The sequence below is a fragment of the Heterocephalus glaber genome, unplaced genomic scaffold (genome assembly GCF_053883595.1).
Source record: "Heterocephalus glaber isolate CG9 unplaced genomic scaffold, H.glaber_assembly_v1.0 deba00001509, whole genome shotgun sequence".
In the NCBI taxonomy this organism is placed as follows: Eukaryota; Metazoa; Chordata; class Mammalia; order Rodentia; family Bathyergidae; genus Heterocephalus; species Heterocephalus glaber.
In genome coordinates, this window is record NW_028258325.1 from 9,733,799 (window position 1) to 9,751,770 (window position 17,972).

The 17,972-nt window shown below is 43.7% G+C and overlaps 1 long non-coding RNA gene across 7 annotated transcripts in view; it reads right to left on the reverse strand.

Annotated features, from left to right (window-relative positions):
* Nucleotides 1-15,388, reverse strand: part of LOC110349665 (uncharacterized) — a 96,033-nt gene extending 80,645 nt beyond the window's left edge. For all 7 annotated transcript variants that reach the window (XR_015441280.1, XR_015441278.1, XR_002395813.2 and 4 more), the window contains exons 1-2: nt 15,229-15,388; nt 11,510-11,664 (exon numbers count right to left, since the gene is read on the reverse strand). This is a non-coding gene — a long non-coding RNA (uncharacterized LOC110349665). The remainder of the gene's footprint in view (nt 1-11,509; nt 11,665-15,228) is intronic.
* Between the last annotated feature and the right edge of the window lie 2,584 nt (nt 15,389-17,972).

Here is a 17,972-nt window from a genome sequence, read left to right on the forward strand (position 1 = left end):
TGATCAAAATACACTGAAAGCTTTACTAGGATCTCCACACACAGGCCCTGAGTCAAGCCCTCTCAGCCCTGCTTTTGACCTAGTAAAATGGCTCCAGGCTGCACAGAAATGAGCCATGCAACTCTCCTCACTGTCCTCTCCAAAAACAGCAGCTGTGTCCCTGGGTCCTTCCTCCTCCTCCAGCGGGACAGGGACAAAGTGCATTCTTCTCACCTGGGCTTTCTCTCCCAGGGGTTGCTGCTCTTCCCCTTTGGCCACAGACCAGGTGTCGTGGCTCAGCCACTCTACTGTCCAACCTTCCAGGGCCTCAGTTCTTCCGTTTATACTACAGGACTGATAATACATGACTCCCAAGGCTTTATTTATAAATGGGGTTTATTGGCTTCTTACGTGTCCTAGAAACACCAATGATCTCAACAGCTCTAAGGAGAGACAGCTTCATGGCCAGGCCCTGAGCTCAACAAATAGCTTCTGAACAGGGGCTCCATATTTTCACTCTGCAAATTTTTCCACCAGTCTTGACTCTAACCAGCAGAAATTCCTTTTTCTCCTTTTATACATAGCGCAGAAAGGTTGAGTAACTTGTCCAAGATCTCATAGCCAAGAAATGGTACAACCAAAATGTCTTTTTCTGATCCTTGTTTTTAAATCTTTCTGGGCCCTGCCTCTTAAAGAAGAGCTCACCGGAAGCCCTTAGTCAGTGCTTTGTGACTCTGAGTGGCTTCCTTCCCCTACCACACTCCCTTCCTGTTGCCCAGCAGTCTCTATCATTGTACCAGTGGCCTTCAGCTCAGCAGCTATGAAGAAATGACTCTCATGTTGGAAATGCATGATTGTTGGGCACAGTAGAGTCGCTGCCCTGTAGGCTGACTTGAGGCAGAAGGTACAGAATAGTGAGTTTTGTACTGCCACGCTTGAATATTCCCAGAACATATTCTCATCTTCCCCATGACCCTCCTTTCCTCTCCCACCCTCCCTTATTCCCTTTTTTTCTCAACAGTGTCCCTTGCACTTTTGTCCTTTTTTTTTCTTTCCTGAATACCATATATAAAAGAAAATACGCAATTCTTGTCTTCTAGGTCCAATTTATTTGCTTAATATGATGATCTCCAGTTCCACTCATTTTTCTGCAAATGACAAGATTTTAGTCCATCGTGTATACACCACATTTCTTTTACCTATTCATTCACTGACAGATAGGTAGGTTGATTCAATGTCTTGGCTATTGTGAATCATGCTGTACATGTATCTCTATAGGATACTCACCTTAATTCTTTGGGAGTATACCAAGGAGTGGTATAGAAAGATCCAATGCTTTGTTTAGCTTTTTGAGGAACATTTATACTGATTTGCATAGTGGCTGTGCTAATTTACTGTCCCATCAACAATGTATGAGGGTTCCTTTTCTCCACATCCTAACTAGTATTTATTGTCTTCTGTATTCTTAATAATAGCCATTCTGCCTGGGCTGAGATGGAATTTCAGTGTAGTTTTGATTTGGATTTTCCTAATAACTTCTGGAGAGGATTGATACTCAAATATATGAAGAATCCAAAAAACTATCCCCCCCAAAGGAAAAAACCTCAGATAACCCAATCAATAAGTAGACAAATGAAGTGAGCAGAGTCTCTTGCAAAGAGGGCAAGGGGGTGAGAGAGACACCTGTAGCTGTCATCTTGGAAAGTGACAGTGGGAAGCGGATGGGGTGCAGGAAAGTCTCCCAACCTGGAAGACCTGTTGTTCTGGTTCTTGACCAGAGAATAATCAAGATGGTCTAAAGCCACTGATAATGACCTCTCTCACTGAGGAAAGAGGAAAGGGGTTCTGAGAATCAGGAGAAACTCTCTCCAGGAAGTGCCGGGGCTTGAATGCCAGGACAAGACTGGGGCCTTGCAGAAGCCTTTTGGGGACAGAGGGCAAATCTGACAAGAGAGAATTAGGATAAGGCTTGTGAACCTGGACCCAAGACAGAGACGAGGGTTCTGGAAAGAGCAGGAATCTGCGTCCAGCCTCTTCCCAGGCTTGACTTAAACCTTCCTTTTCATTTTCTCCTTTGCTTTGTCTCCATGTTTGGTGTTCCTCCTGGTTGTTTTGTTTTGTTTTCCATCCAGTGAATTTATCTCTGTATAAAGGAACCAAGAGAACGGAGCTGTGACCTTGCTTAGACCAACCACTATTTGCAAGGAATGAGAGCAACATGTCCCCAAGTAACTCTTCACAGTATGTGGTGGTAGCAGCTGAAATAGAATCCAGAGAGGACAAGATGGAGGTGAAGGTAAGGGGAAAGAGACACATCTCTAACGCTATTCAGGTGTCCCCAAACATTGCTCCTAAACTGGCAATGTTCTCAGGAACCACCAGGACACCTCCATGTCGAAGCACAGCTTTGATGTGAGAGGTCTGGATGGGCCTGGAACTCTGCATTGGAGCCAAGCTCCTGGCAGCATGGAACTTGCTGGTGTACAGTCTTCCCTGGGAGCAGAGCCCAACCTAGGGGAGCGCCAGGCCCTCAAGCTCAGGCCAGATATGTTTTATCATGGAGATTCTAAGAGAGGAAAATTGCCAGAATGCTATCATCAGAAAAGAATGCACCCCTTAGAAGAAAACTTCCAAGCTTTACAAAGAAAATGGCTAGGAGGAAAGAGAAGGTGGGGAGTTTTCTTTACAAGTTCCATCTCTTCTTCATGAAGCTTTGTATGATTTTAGGAAAGACCAAAAGCCCCAGCTTGTGTCTAGGGCCTTACCAGGGTGTCAGTAATGCCCACCATGTGGAAAAGCTCTATTTTACTATGGCACCTTTCCCTCAAGAATATCCAACTCAAAACAGTGGTTCTGCATTGCTAATTGATGCAGAAAAAGAAGATTTCTGATATCAAACTATGGAGAGCGAGAGGCAAAGGAAGTGGAGCATATTTCCTTACTGGCGACTCCTCAGAATGGAAGAGCACTGCTTCCTAAAGAGCTGAGATGGGAACCCAGGGGATGGGACCACTCCTTCATTTGACTGCAGCCCTCTCCTTGCCCCTCAGCCTCTCTTGGACCCTCTTCCTTTTTTCCCGTACCAGCAGTGAAATAAATGCCAACTGCATACACTGAACACTGGCAGGGAAAGGTTCCTTATTGTTCCAGCAGAGATTATTTTTCAGGTATCCAAAATGAGTGGCAGGGCCGTGAAATGAGCACTCATACACTGCTGATGGAAAAAAACTGGTGTCATCCTTTGGGAAAGCTCTTTGGAAGTGTGAAAAATAAACCAATAAGAATATTTATAATGTTTTCAATAAGGGATTAGCTTTTATAGTCCCATGTTGAATAATTTTTTAAAAATCACCCCAAATGTCAAACTTTTTCCTCTGCAAAGCTATTTGTTCTGTGCAGCAAATAAAACTGAAAAGTAAAGGCCCTAGGGCTGGGGATTTAGCTCAGTGGTTCCAGCACCTGCCTTGCAAGCAGCCCCAAGTTCGATCCCCAGTACCCCCAAAAAAAGTCTAAATGCCCTAAAATGTGGGAATGCTTAAATTTTTAAATGGCCATTGTTTTAGTTCATTTTCTGTTGCTACAACAACATATCTGAGAATGGGTAATTTTTGCAGTTTTTACTTTTATTGGTACATGGCTACAGTACATATGGTTACAGTCCTTGTGTGCAGCTGGCACATGTGCGTAACACATCTTAAGCATTTTCTCATTCCCTTTCCCTCCCCTCTCTTCCCCATCTTTCCTCCCTCTCTTGATCCCCCTCTCATTTGAAGAAGATCTGTCTCCCTACTCCCTATTAGCTGCCTTTTATTTTGCTCTTTATTTATAGTTTGGGTTTCTCTTACCAAAGAAACCATCCAATATTTAAACTCGTACAACTGACTTATTTCACTTAACATTATGGAGTCAAGGTGCATCCATTTTCCTACAAATGATTCAAATTTATCCTTTTTATGGCACAGTAGTACTCGATTGTATATAAATACCCCACTGTTTTTATCCATTCATTTCTTGATGGATATGTAAGCAACTTTGAAAATTTAGCAATTATGAATTGTGCTGCTATAAACATACGTATGCATGTATGCCTGTAATATGATGTCTTTAACTCTTTTGGGAAGATACCTAGAAGGGGAGTAGCTGGATAGAATGGAATTCCTAGTTTTAGGTTTTTTTGAGGAATGTCCACACTGATTTCCATAGTGGTTGTACCAGTTTGCACTCCAACCAAAAGTGGAGAAGTGTTCCTTTTCCCCCACAGCCTCACCGCCATTTGTTATTACTTGATTCATTGATGACAGTCATTCTTTATGGAGTGAGATCAAATTAAAAGAATGGGAAACAACAAACCGAATGAAGAGACAACCTAGAAGAATGGGGGAAAAATGCCAGCGATTCCTCTGACAGAGGACTAATATCTAGAATACCTAAAGAACTCAAAAATATGAGAAGCCCCCTCCAAATACAAAAAGAATTGAACAATGGCATCTAAAATGAATCTTCACAGAAGCTGAGGTGAAATGAACCCCTCACAGGAGAACACTTCACAGAAAAAATACAAATGGCCAATTAATACAGGAAGAAATGTTCAACATCACTGGCCATTAAAGAAATGCCAAGAAAACAACACCAAGGATAGGAAATTTATAGGGAAGAGTGTTTATTGCAGCTCATGGTTCTGGAAGTTGTGAAGGCAGAGAACATGGTGCTGGCACCTGAGCAGCTATAGCCAGAGCCTTGTGCTGCATCAACTCATGGTGTGGGTAGATGAGAGAGAACTCTAGATCAGGTTGTTTTACAACAACCTGCGCTGCAGGGTAACGAATCCACTCACACAGTAGTGAGAAATCACTTACTCAAGTGAGTTGCTAACCCATTAAGTCCCACCCCCGTGGGCCACACTCCCTCTACTCGGGCCTCCTCCCTACACTGACGCACTGAGGAATTAGGTTCCAACACACCAGCACTGGGCACACATTCAAACCAAGCCAACAAAGTCACTGGACTGAATACTGTACAGTCACTCCCAATGTCCATGAACCTGTCTGATTGGGAAAACTAGGTGTAATTCTTCACTTCTCGCTCGATCCTTGACCTGTGTAAATGACTTGCACATCACTTCCTACCCAGAAGTGACATCTGTTCTCCTACCCCAGAATGCAGGCTGGTCTTGTAGGTTGCATAGGCAGTGGGTGGCAGTGAGCACGTGCAAGTTCTGCACCCAAGATACCCAAGCTTCCCCTCTCCCCTCTCCCACCAACCCAGTTCTGCCATTTCCATGGATCCAAGCCCAGGCTGGCCTCCCGGAGAGTGAGAAGCCATGTGCAAAAGCCCTGTGGGCCCCAAACAAGTGAGAGAGCCTAATTTCAGTGGCAGATCCATGTGCAAGGCTGACTGAGCCCAGGGTGGCTGAGGAGCCTTGGTCTAACTCATGAACCCGTTTGTAATTACAAATGATCCTTATTTTAGCCTACCAAGTTTTGGAGTTGCAATTCATAACCAGTACAGCTATAATGTAAGATAAAAAATGAAAAATACATGATAAAAATTTCTAACAATAAATGTGAAATAATTAGGTTACTTATAATCAACAGGAAAACGGTATGGAAGAAAATGTAATGGGCAGTTGTTCTGTGGCAGCAAACTTATTAAAATATTGGTGTATTTTTGTTATTTTGCTATGCTTTTGCATATCCAAATTTTATCCAGTGAGCATGCATTAATGTCATCATGTTTGCATAGTGCAGAATGTTTCATTTAGAAGTAGTAACTGCAGAGTCATGTATAGTTGACAGTTGCCAGATAGTCTAGTAATGAGACTAGTCATAGGAAGAGTATAACTGTTTAAAAAATAATAAAATGCCTTATAATTCCTAGGGTGTTATGGTTTTACAATGATGCATGCTTTAATTTCATCACTGTAAAATGTTCTAATAAGATGTAGCTCTTTCTGCTCTAAAAATTATTGGGTTTTTGCATTTTTGGATTTGAGGAAAGAATGTAGAAAACTTAAAAAGCTAACCAGGTGGTAACCCAAAGAATTGAGACAGCTTTCCTGTCATTAAACAGTGTGTGAGAGCAGTAACAAACACAGGCTTCTCTATGCCTTGTAGCAACTTCTCACACTGAAGACTTCTTAGCTTTCATCTGGGATGTTAGCTTTGGAATCAGAGTGAGCACCATGCGATCCTTGAGCTGTTTACAGAGACAGTAACATGAGGAGCCCACCCCCTCACGGATGAAAGTTGTTTTATGGTATATAAAGAAAGACTTTCTAAAGCACAGACAAGATTGAGAAGGAGACTTTGTAGTTCTATGGCAGCTTTCATCCAAGCATCTGTAAGCACTTTACTGACTGATGTGCACCTTTAATCTGCACAACCTCCTGAGGGTAAGTTGCAAGCTTTACTGTCCCCATTTTACAGGTTGAAAAAACAAGATGGAAAGGGATACATACTCATTAAACTTCTTCAGTTGTGAGCAACAGAAAGAGCAAGTGGCCAATTTTTTACATAAGTAAAAATAACTAAAAATTTTAAAATAATGTGTGTATGCAAAGGATGTAGAAGAGCACAAAACTATAGAAAACTGCTAGGCAGCTCAAGCACCCTAGACTCTACCAAAGAATGAGTCTGCTGGATTGCTGCTGTCCAGATAGAACAGCTCCAGCCATTTCCCATCCCTGGGCTACTCCATTCAAGCAAATAATGGGGAGCAAATGGTTGGGAACTCTCATCTGGGTCACAAGCCAGCTCTATAGTTCTGCACATTATGGGTGAAGGAAAATCCAAAGAGGTTAAGCAGGCACACAAATACCTATACTTATTGTGCAATGGATGCAAAGCCCTTTTAAATTACTACTTGTCTAACACTCAGAATTCTCATGCTTCTGGAATCAGCCTGGAGATTCTAGAAGCTGGGGGTGGAGGAAGAGTAGCTATAAGCTCAGCCCAAGGGAGCTGTGCCTCTCTGCAGTCCTGGAGAAAATGTGGAGGAACAGGCATGTCTCTTCCACCTCTTTTCTCCCTGAGAGGTGTGTACACTTCAACACCCAGACCATTTCCTCCATTTCTAGGTCCCTCCCTAGTGGGAAATGAGTGTCTTTGGACCCGGTTCTCTGTGTCCTGGAGACATTCACTGTCAGGGATGCGTTCAGAACTAGTTCTGGCATTGCCCATTCAGAATTAGTTACATCTTCAAACACAAGGCCTCTTCTGAATCAATGACCTTACCTGATCAAAGGTAATTGGTAATAATAGCCCCTGTAAAGTTGTTAGGAGGATTAATAAAGATAAAATGTGTAAGCACTTAAAGTAATCCAGATACAGAGTAAGAACTGTTTGTGTGCTGCTATCTTATCATTATCATCATCACCTTACCATGTTTCTCATTACAGAACAACATGAGATATTTAATATCAAGAATATCCTATTCATTATTGGAGATTATACTCAGCAGAATCAGAGCTGGTGTTGTTGTTCCTATTTAATAAAGGAAGCTCAGAAAATATAAATTATCAGTACAAGGTTGCATCCTACACTGCTTACCCCTAAAAACTGTCTTTCCTTTTCACCATGCTAGTTCCCAAAAGAAAAGGTAAAATTATTAATAAAAAATAATGAGCTTGCAATCCTGAAATTTTAAGCATACAGTAGGAAATGCCTGCCCTGCAACCCAACTCAGAAAGGACGACTTCTCTGAAAATCGAAAAATGACTGATGGTAAGGATGCAAAAACAAACAAACAGAAAAGATCTCTCCTACACTGTGGGAATGTAAATTACTACAGTATGGAAGTTCCACAAAAAACTGGAAATAGAACTATCATACAATCCAGCAGTCCCACTGTTGTGCATTTATTTAAAGAAAATGGAATGAGTACGTTGAAGACATCTGTTCTCACATGTATATTGCAGCATTATCTACAATAGCCGAGACACAAGAATCAACTGTGGTATCCGTTCATGGATAAGGAAATGTGGAATATATACACAATGGAATTCTGACATTTGCTGCAACATGGTTAGAACTGGAGGATATTATGCTAAGTAAAATAAATCAGGCAAAGAAAGATAAATAGTGCTTGTTGTAATATATCAGTGGAAGCTGAAGTTGATCTAAAAGATAACAACAGTCATTACCAGAATCTGGAAAGGCCATGGGGAGAGGGGGATGGAAAAAGGATAGTTAATGAGCATTGGGGGGCATTTGGATAGGAGGAATGACTTCTAATGTCCAATAGCACTGTAGGATAACCATGGTTGGTATTACCTAATGAAATATTTCAAAATAGCTACTAAGGAGGATTTTAAATATTTCCAAAGCAAAGGAAAGATATATGTCTGAAGTGACAAACATTCCAATTATCCTCATCTGATCTCATCATTATATATTGTACACATGTATTGCAACATCACACTGTACCTATAAATATGTACAATTACTATCCATCATGTATATGTATATTTTAATATACATTATTTTTAAAAACAAAGGAAACCTCTCTGGTTGCAAGAAAAAGCCACCTATGATGAACCCAAGCATTTCATCCAGTGAACTTTGAGTTTCTTTAGAGTAGAGAGCTGCTTTTCCAGCATCAAGTATGTCTTCTGGCACCTGATAATGATTAACTTATAGACATTAAAGTCAAGATACTCTGCAGGAGAGAAACGTGGGAAATTCTCCAGAGTACTTCTATGACACGGGTCCTTTGGAGCATTCTCTTTCCTTCTCCTTTCTGACCATCTCTTTTTTCTTTCTTAGTCAGGGAATCTACTTTTTAAATGTTAATCTTCTCTAATTGGTGCTCGGCTGAGCCTAATTTTTCTTGAGCCCTTCAGATAGTCACTTGTCCCATAAGCAACACAAATCCAACATATCCAAAACCATGTTTATTATTTCTACTCACACTTCCTCCTAATAAACTTACTCTTTTATGGCCTTTCTTGAATGCATTATCCACCAGGCCAGAAACCTTGGGACCTTCTCACTTCTTTCTGTGATCCCTCATCTGTCCACACTTCAAGGCTACTTGTTATTGCTTGTGTCTAGATATCCCTCAAAAGCTTCATGCAGTCATAGATGGGGCTTTTTCAGAGGTGGCTGGATCTAGAGTATGTGACACTGGGATTGATTCATGGTGTAATATAGCATCAAGAGCACTAGGATTAAGGGTGTGGGTGGTATCCTGGGTAAGATACAAGAGCTAGAAAGAGCTGTGGTTGTCCATTGTTGCTTTGCTGCCTTCTGCCTGCAATGAACTGTTTCTCTTCTGCTATACCTGTCTACCACAGCACCCTGCCTTAGAGCCAGCCAATTATGGACTGAAACCTCTACAAACTGTGAACTAAATAAGCTTTTCCTCCTTTAATTTTGTGTGTCAAGTATTTTGTGTCAGCAGTGAGAAAAGTAACTAAGACACTAATCCTTCCATTTCTGGATGTTTCCCTAATCTCTCTTCTCACTTCTTTTAGGCTATATCTAGCTTGGACTGCTGCAGCAGTCCTTTTGTCCTGTATCTTTTAAATCCTTTTTCTACTGATGTAATGTGATGTTTGAGGAAGAAATGACCTATCTGGTGTGCTACTCACTCACTTGGTTTCCTTTCCTCCAGAGCAGGAGTTTATAGAAGACCAAAGTATGTTGTCCCAAAGTATGCTTGCTTGAAGTAAAGATTATTTTGAGTATATTATCTTGAGAAATTGCAGACACAGAAGAACCTCTGAAACCAGAGAAGTGACCCTTTTATAGAAACATTTCCATCTGCTAAAGAAACCTCCATCTGTAAGAAGGTCTTCCTCTCTGTCCCAGGAAAATGACTAAACCAGTAGAGATTCTTTTCCATGGTGAAGAAGAACTGATATCTGCATTACAAGCCTTATCCCTGTTTTTAATGTTATTATTGCCTGGACTTCTTAGTCTATTTTCTGCTGCTGTAACAGAATACAATAGACTGGGTAAGTTATAGAAACTATAAGTTTATCTGTCTCATGGTTCTCTAAGATCAAAAAGCTGCATCTGGTGAGGGCCTTCACAACTGGTGGAAGTCATCACATGTGAAGAAAGCATGAAAATGAAGCTGAACAGGAAGAGTGGGGCTGTACTTCTCCTTTTATCATATATATACCCACAATAGCTAACCCATTCCCATTATAAGAACATTAATCCATCACTGTAGTTTATATTTAGATGTCCCCCAAAGCCACATGCACTCTTAGGTGGAGCTTTGGGGAAGTGATCAGATCATGGGGCCATGATGTTCATCAGTGGGTTAGTCTACTAATGGGTTTATAGCTGGGTGTGATGTTTGCAGGTGAAGCCTGGTTGGAGGAGATGGGTCACTGGGAGATTGGCCTGGAAGGGTCTATCTCCCTGCCACCTCCCTCGATCTCTCTCTCTGCTTCCTGCCTGATGTGCTATGGGTACTTATACTCTGTTATGTCCCTCTGTATGCCACCCTGCCCTGAAGCCAGGCAACTGTGGACTGGAACCTCTATAAACTGTGAGCCAAAATTAATCTTTCCTCCTATAAGTAGTTGGTGTTGGATATTTTTTCCCAGCAGCAAAAAAGTAACAAAGGCATCTACTCATGGGGGCAAACCTCTTGTATTAGCCTTTCATTGCTATAATAAAATAACTGAGTCTGTTTACTTATGAAGAGGCTTAGCTAGCTCACAGTTATGGTGGTTCAAAGCATGGCACCTGTATGTCTCTTCTCTACCCCGGACCCTCTTAGCTGTAGCTGGACATGGTAGATGGCAATGGCAGAAGTATGTGCAGGAGCAAACAATCACATCTCAAAAAGAAAACCAGAGATTGCTGGGTGCAGCCACACTTCACCTTTTACAACAGCCCTTTGCTGAGAATGACCAAGGAGTCCCTTTTGTGAACTACCTTAATCCCTTCAAAGTGCATATCCTGATGACCTTAGGACCTCCACCAGGCCACTCTGCTTAGAGGTCCCACTAACTCCCAAACCACCACTCTGGGGACAAAACCTCCAAACACTGGAACCTTGATTTGGGGAGACATTCACACCATAGCCCTCATGACCCAATCACCTCTTAGTTTCTCATCTCTTGATACAATTACAATGGCAATTGAATTTCAATATAAGTCTCAGAGGGAACATTCAAATCATAGCACTGAGCATCACCTCATAATTGGCCTTCCCCAAGACTTTCTTTTTCATTGCTGATGCTGTTTCATTGGACAAAGTTATTTAAACCTGAATTCAAAGTCCTCTCCTTGCAATTGACTCACTTTTCCTTGGGGTATTTTCAATGCATACACAAGATACACATTTTCCTCTTGCTAATGTATCTTTTTGCTATAAGGGTCTGTCCCAACTAAAACCAATATAGGATATAAAGTTATTTTCCCCTACAGCTATATGTCCTAGGCTCCCTAGCTAGGAGCATCAGCAATGTGACTGAGTTAACTTGAGTTAACTTTAGTTTTGCACAGCGGAATGTGGAGCAAAGTGATCTATCCACCCCCTGGCCTAATCCTCACAAGCTTTCTGAACAAACCTTCTCAGTTTTCCGGCATGATTTGATGGCTTGATGTTAGCAGTGTGACAGCTTTGGAAACCATGTCTTGAAAATTGCAGAGTCATTGACAGCCTGGGACTATGAGCATCTTCACTGAGCAGGGCCCTCACTGTCACCAACTGGAATCCATGCCACTAAAGAACAAAAATTCTTTATTGCATTAAATCACTAAGGTTTCAGGATTATCTGCTCTGACACCGTAATTAATTACATCAATTAACATACCTTTCCAAAGCAGAAATTTGACTCGCTTAATCCCTGTAGATTTCTATGTGGCACCCTTGAGATCAAGCCTATGGTGCACTGGCCCTGGCCCTGGCTAACTTGCTGCTCTCATCTCCCACCATGCAACTCCATGAAAATTTCTCCACTCCCCAGGATAGATCTCATATCTTTCTCTCTCTCCCTGGCTGCCTCTTCAGTGTTTGAAATACTCTTCCTGTTTTTTGTCATAAACTCTGTTCATGTTTACCATCAAGGATTAGCTCAAGTACCACGTGCACCAGAAAACCTTACCAGCTCACCCAGTCCTGGCTAGGTTTCCCTGTCCTCAGTGCTTCCCTCTACTTTAGTGTACACCAAACCATATTGTACTCCTATTGTATGTCCACCTGGTCAACCCCGTAGGCTGCAGATGAGCACCATGAGGAGAAAGCATTGATTTATCCACTACAATATCCCAGCTCTAGCCAGTGCTCTGCGAATGTTTATTAGACTGAAACCTTTCTCATTCCAGCTGATTCATTCATGAGGCTACTGGTCTAATTTCTTTGTTCATTAAGCTTCTTCTCTTTTCAGAAGTACTCCAAGAAAGCCTTGTTTATCAAGGAAATTCAATGCTACTCACTGGCTAATGAAATCATGTTTTCATTTTGATTATGTAGAAATCCTAGAGAATGCTAGAGCAGGAACATGGTTGGGAGTCAGTGGGGTAATAAGGAGACAGGACCTTCAATTCTCACTTCCAGTCCCTGCTGCTGCTGCTGCTGCTTTATATATCTTTTCCCAGTTGTCATGGGTCACCAAAACATGGATTGCTATGCCAGCAGCAATTCCTCCTCTGCACTTGCTCATATATAGGGAACTTTGGCAAGACTCCTAAGGCCACTGTACTCAACATTCAGACCTAAAAGGATGCCATGAAAAGCTCCTTCTAGGGGCTCCCCTTTCAGCTGAGCAACTCACTGAGCACCCCCACAACCAGGCCTTGACCCATCCCCGAAGATCCAGCTATCCCACTCCCTCCACACCTTGTCGAGGCCCCTCTCTACACTACACCTCAGTGGGTTTACACCTTCAAGTGAAAGAAAAGGGTTGTGGGAATGAGGCGGGAGGATCCTGCCCAGTTCCTTTTTTAGCTCTGAAACCCAAAACGGCTATTAACTGCCTCCATTAAGAGTAAAGAAAATTCAGATCTTAGCAACACAGACTAGTTAATCCTGGAAGAGGGAGGAAAGATATTCCATCATTTCCAATGAAGCTACAGGAGGATCAGATGAGACACAGGCCAATTCCGCAATTGCTCTGTGATGTGAAGCTTCGCTGTGAACGTACTGTATTGCTAGTGCTAACAGGGCCCTGTCCTGTGAAGAGCTCGTGGCAGTGGCATGACTGAGAGGGAAGGTGAATAAATTCAGAACTGGAGCACAGTGAAGCTCAGTGAGGGATAGGCTAACAGGAAGTCCAAGGTGAGTAAAAGATGCACAGAGCAGGTGTCCAGCCCAGCCTGGCAAATCCAGAGGCAACAGCAGAGCTAAGCCTTAGGGAACCAAGGACGTTTGGTGAGCCAGAGGAGCCAGGAGCCAGAGGAAGCCAGAAGAGGTGTGTTGCTTTTTTTTCTTTTTTGTATAAGCTATAAAAAAATCCTTCCTCTTGTTAAATAGAGGTTAAAGGGAAGTCATTAAAGATCTTAAGCCTGAGAGTGACATGGTGATTGAGCAATCTGGACAGAAGCCAAGCAGGAGGCAGGGGCCAGTTCTGAGGTTTCTCCACTGCTCCCCTCCAGGTGAGCCATCTGCTAATTATAATCTGCCCATGAAACCACAGCAGTGACACAGCACTGAGGGTCCCTGCTTTTGCTAGGACTCTTCATAAGCCTGACCCGACAGAGGGTCTGGATTCTTGTCTCTGTTTTGCAAAAACCTCAGAGGTCACCTGACATCTGCATCCTGGAACTTTGTAACCTGACCTCCTTGGACCCAGGAATGCCACTGGACTGATGGGCCCCTCGAGGTGGGACCACGGAGGGAGCTCCTCACTGGTGGGGAAAACCCCACAGGTGCATGGAGTTTCCCTTGACTGGTGGTCAAAGCACATGCCAACCACCATGGAGCAACATAAGGACTGTGTTGCTCACTGACCTTGAAGGCTTAGGTTCAAATTTATAGTTCTTCGGAGACTGTCAGAAGCCAGGGTGAGTCATAACCCTGGCTGGCCTTGGGGGAGGGAGGATGGTGGGGTGTGAGTCATTAACATGAGGGGAAGACTCATTAACATGGGACTTGACAGAGACCTGAACCCCATGACGATGATGGCTTCTGATGTTGTCTGGTTTCTCACAAGTTATCTATAAGACTTTGAGCTGAACCAGGGGCTACAAAAGGGAAGGTGTGGTAGTTTCTTACTAATGAGATTAGATAACCAGAGGGAAAAATAAATAAGAGCAATAGGCCAAAGACTGGGCTAGCTCTAGAAAACCAGAACTCCATATTATTTTACCAAAGCACAATAAATAGGCCAGGCTTGATGGTATATGCCTGTAATCCCAGCACTTGGGAGGCTGAGGTAGAAGGATTTTGAGTTTGAGGGCAGTCTGGGCTACATAGCAAGATCCTGTGTCCAAATACAACAACAACAATAATAATAATAATAAAAATGATAATAAACAAAAGGTTGTATTTTCTTTCCTCCAAAACAATGTGACTTGGTAGTACCACTGTACTGCAGGAAGTGCATGAGTGGTCTCTGGGGCCCGATAGGTCTGTGCTTGACACGAACTCTCCTTCACTGGTTAATCACAGGCAGTCCGTTGAACCTCTCTGGTCCTTGGCTTCCTGATCTAGCCCACACATGTTAAGGAACAGCAAGGCCACCAATCACAAACAAGTACTCCCTGCCAGGCACCAGACCTGGTATCTGATTTGCATCAACCCAAATGATTCCATCTGCTACGGTCTGGATGTGGTTTATCTGGCCTCAGTGTTGGAGCGAGAGTACTTCAGTTACGGGGGTCTGACCCTCCCTGAGATGTTACAAACTGAGGTCCCCCATGTGCTTCACACACAGTCATTTCCCTTTTCATTTCCCCACCACGTTTGGATGCTGTCAAGGGGTCCTTCCTACGGCACCAACACCATGCCGTTTAGACATTTCCGGCGTCAGCATCGTGAGCCAAATAGCACTCCTCACTTATTAAGCAGTACTCAGCCTCAGGAATGTCATCATAGTAACACAAAATGGGCTAAGACACCATCTCTATCTTATAACATATTCATTTTACGGATATTGACAGGATTAAACAAAATAACCCAGTACAAAAATCTAATGCCTAACATAATACAGGGACTAAATAGACTCCTCTTTGCTTAACCTGTTGCTCTCTACGGAAGACTGACTATCTGCCAGCTCTACACCCTGTCGGACATGTTCAGTTGAGTTTAGTTGGGTTTATACACATCTCTCCTTCCGAAGGGCCTTACTGGTGGTCAGAAGGATGGATTCCAATGACTGAGACTGTCCAGATTCAAATCCACAATCAGCCCCAGCCAGAACAACTTTGGGAAAGTCACTTCATCTCCCAGGGCCTCAGTGTCTTCACCTCTGTAGTGGGAAGAATCAAAGCAAACCTGTTCTTTGCTGTCTCCTAGCATCCGGTGGGGGCCGGTGACCTGCAGCATTCCTTGGCTTCTAGTGACATCACACTGGCCTCTGACTTCATCCCCCACGTGACACTCTCCCTGTGTGCACGCCTGTCTCTCTCGATTTCCCCTTAATCGCACTGGATTAGGTCTCTCCTCGCTGATTTCCTTTTAACTTCATCATCTGTCAAGATCCTATTTCTAAATAAGGTCATTCTGATGATGAGTACATTCACAGGTACTGGGGGTTAGGACATCAGCACATTTTGAAGGATGAAATTGAACCCATAACTCCAGGTGATTTCAATATACAGCAGGAGCCAGAACCAGTTTTGTAGGCCAGAGCTTTTCAAGTGCAATGTACCGGGAACCCCCAGGGGACCTTGTGAACCGGCCCATTCTGCTTCAGGGGCTGAGGGTCTGCAGACTTAGGATGCAGGTCCCGGGGCCCATGCTTGGGGTAGTGAGACCCTTTCCAGACAGCACCCCACAAGATCCAGAAGTGACTGCCAAGCAGGAGAAGACCTTGCTCTGTTTCAACAGTGGCAAGAGCTGCTATCCCAACATTTTACTATTTTATTTCATTATTCTCTTGGTTTTTATCACTTTCTACTTATTGTAAATCTCCCATCTCAGTGCCCAGGAAAATGCCTACAGGTAGAACCCCATCCATCACACACCCCATAGACAGCATCCTGGTGAAGGGTGGGGAAGAAAGGGCTGGGCCCCCAAGCTCCGGAAAAGTTTTGTGGCTCGCATCCACTCCCCTCCCCCGACTCCGGCCCGCTTCTTCGTCCATATTCAGGGCCACTTGGTTTTTCTTGCTGTCCTCTTGGTGCCGTCCTCCCCACCCACTCCCAGCACCACCATCTGTCAGCTCAGCCCAGCTGGAGCCCAGCTGTTTCCTAGGAGGTGACCGCAGGCAGGCACCTGCGAGCAGGGCCGAGGCAGGGCCGAGGCAGGGCCCAGAGCCCCATGGCCCAGCGAGGCCGGCCGGGAGCCACGGAGGAGCACGGCCTCGAGCAGGGACAGGGAGCGCTCCCGAGACGCGGTGCTGAAGGCGAGCCCGCAGGCACACAGCGCCCAGCCTGCCAGGGCTGCAGGCGCGGACAATGGAGCAGGCAAAGCCAGGGACAAAGACGACAGCTGCGCAGCAGGGCAGGCAGAGGGGCAGCCCGCGCCTCGCCTCACAGCCTCCTTAATTTATTTATAGATGCGCTGGTTCTTTATGTGGCCTAGTTAAGGACGCCTTTCCATAAATACATAGAAACGGATGTTATTCTAGAACCCACCAATAATAGACACAGCTGTAGAGTTTGTTGCTGGATTAACAGCCCCGCCGGGCTCACATCACCTCCTCCCTCTAAAATAGAAAATAAAATTACAAGTGCGTGTGTTTTGTTTTGAGTGTTTTCATGCAAGAGCGCGACTCTACTTCCAAGTGGCAATGAAATGCTTCTTTAAGAGCAAAAGCACAGCGTCTTGGGAAACAGAGAAATATGAAGCAAGGCTACACCGTTGCAAACCAAAGCCTGAGCCCCCTGCTTCCATCCTGAGCTGTGAGCATCGGTGTAACCGAAACGCAATCCTCCTCTTCTGGGGACTACACCGGGTGATTCATTTCTCTGCAAAGTATGATTTGCCAAACGCGATTCTGAGCTGCTCACTGGTTTGGGATGTTGGCCTCATAACTGCTCTTTGCAGTCTAGGGGCCCAGAAAGAATCAAATCATTACAGAGCTGTAAAGGAGCCCCCAGCCCTCACCTCTTTGTTATTTCTCCGTTTGTTCTTCAGACCCTTAATTCTATTATCCAGCTGTAATTTGGCTCTGTGTCTCTCCAACATTCCTTCTTTTATTCAGCCTTTCTTTTTAATCAATTGATTCACCTGTAATTGGATTTTCTCTGGCTCTTACCAGCTATTAAAAGTAACTGTGTGTGTGTGTGTGTGTGTGTGAGAGAGAGAGAGAGAGAGAGAGAGAGAGAAAGAGAGAGAGAGAGAGAGATTTTTAACTAGGCTATGCTTTCAGACTGCCTTACAATCTTCAATCTTGCTCAGAGTTTCCAAGTATGAATTCAATTCCCTGAGCTCTACAGAGGCAGGAGGGAGTAGCAGAAAGAATACAAGCTTTAAAAGGAGGCAGAACCATGTTGTGTTTTGTTCTATTTAAGACTAACATTTATTGAGCTCATACTATGTGACAAGCATTCTTCCAAGCACCTTATACACATTAATAATCCTCCCCACATCCTTTTAAGGCAAGCCTGACTATTTCTCCATTTTACAGATGAAAGTGTGGAGACAGGGAGGGAGAAGGAACATGACTGTGATGATCTAGTGGCCCAGTTCTTGATCAAATTATCATTTTCCGAAGTTCTATACATTTCATATCTGTGACCCTTGGGCACAGCCTCATTTTTTCTGCCTCTGTTTCCATGTCTGCATAATGAACAAGATCTGGTTTCCCTCACAAGGCATTTGCTGGAATGTGCTGAGGTCACAGTGCCTGATTTGCAGCAGGGGTTAAATGTGTGATCAATCTACATGAAGGGACATTGCTAGGGAGTCCAGTAATCCCTGTGATG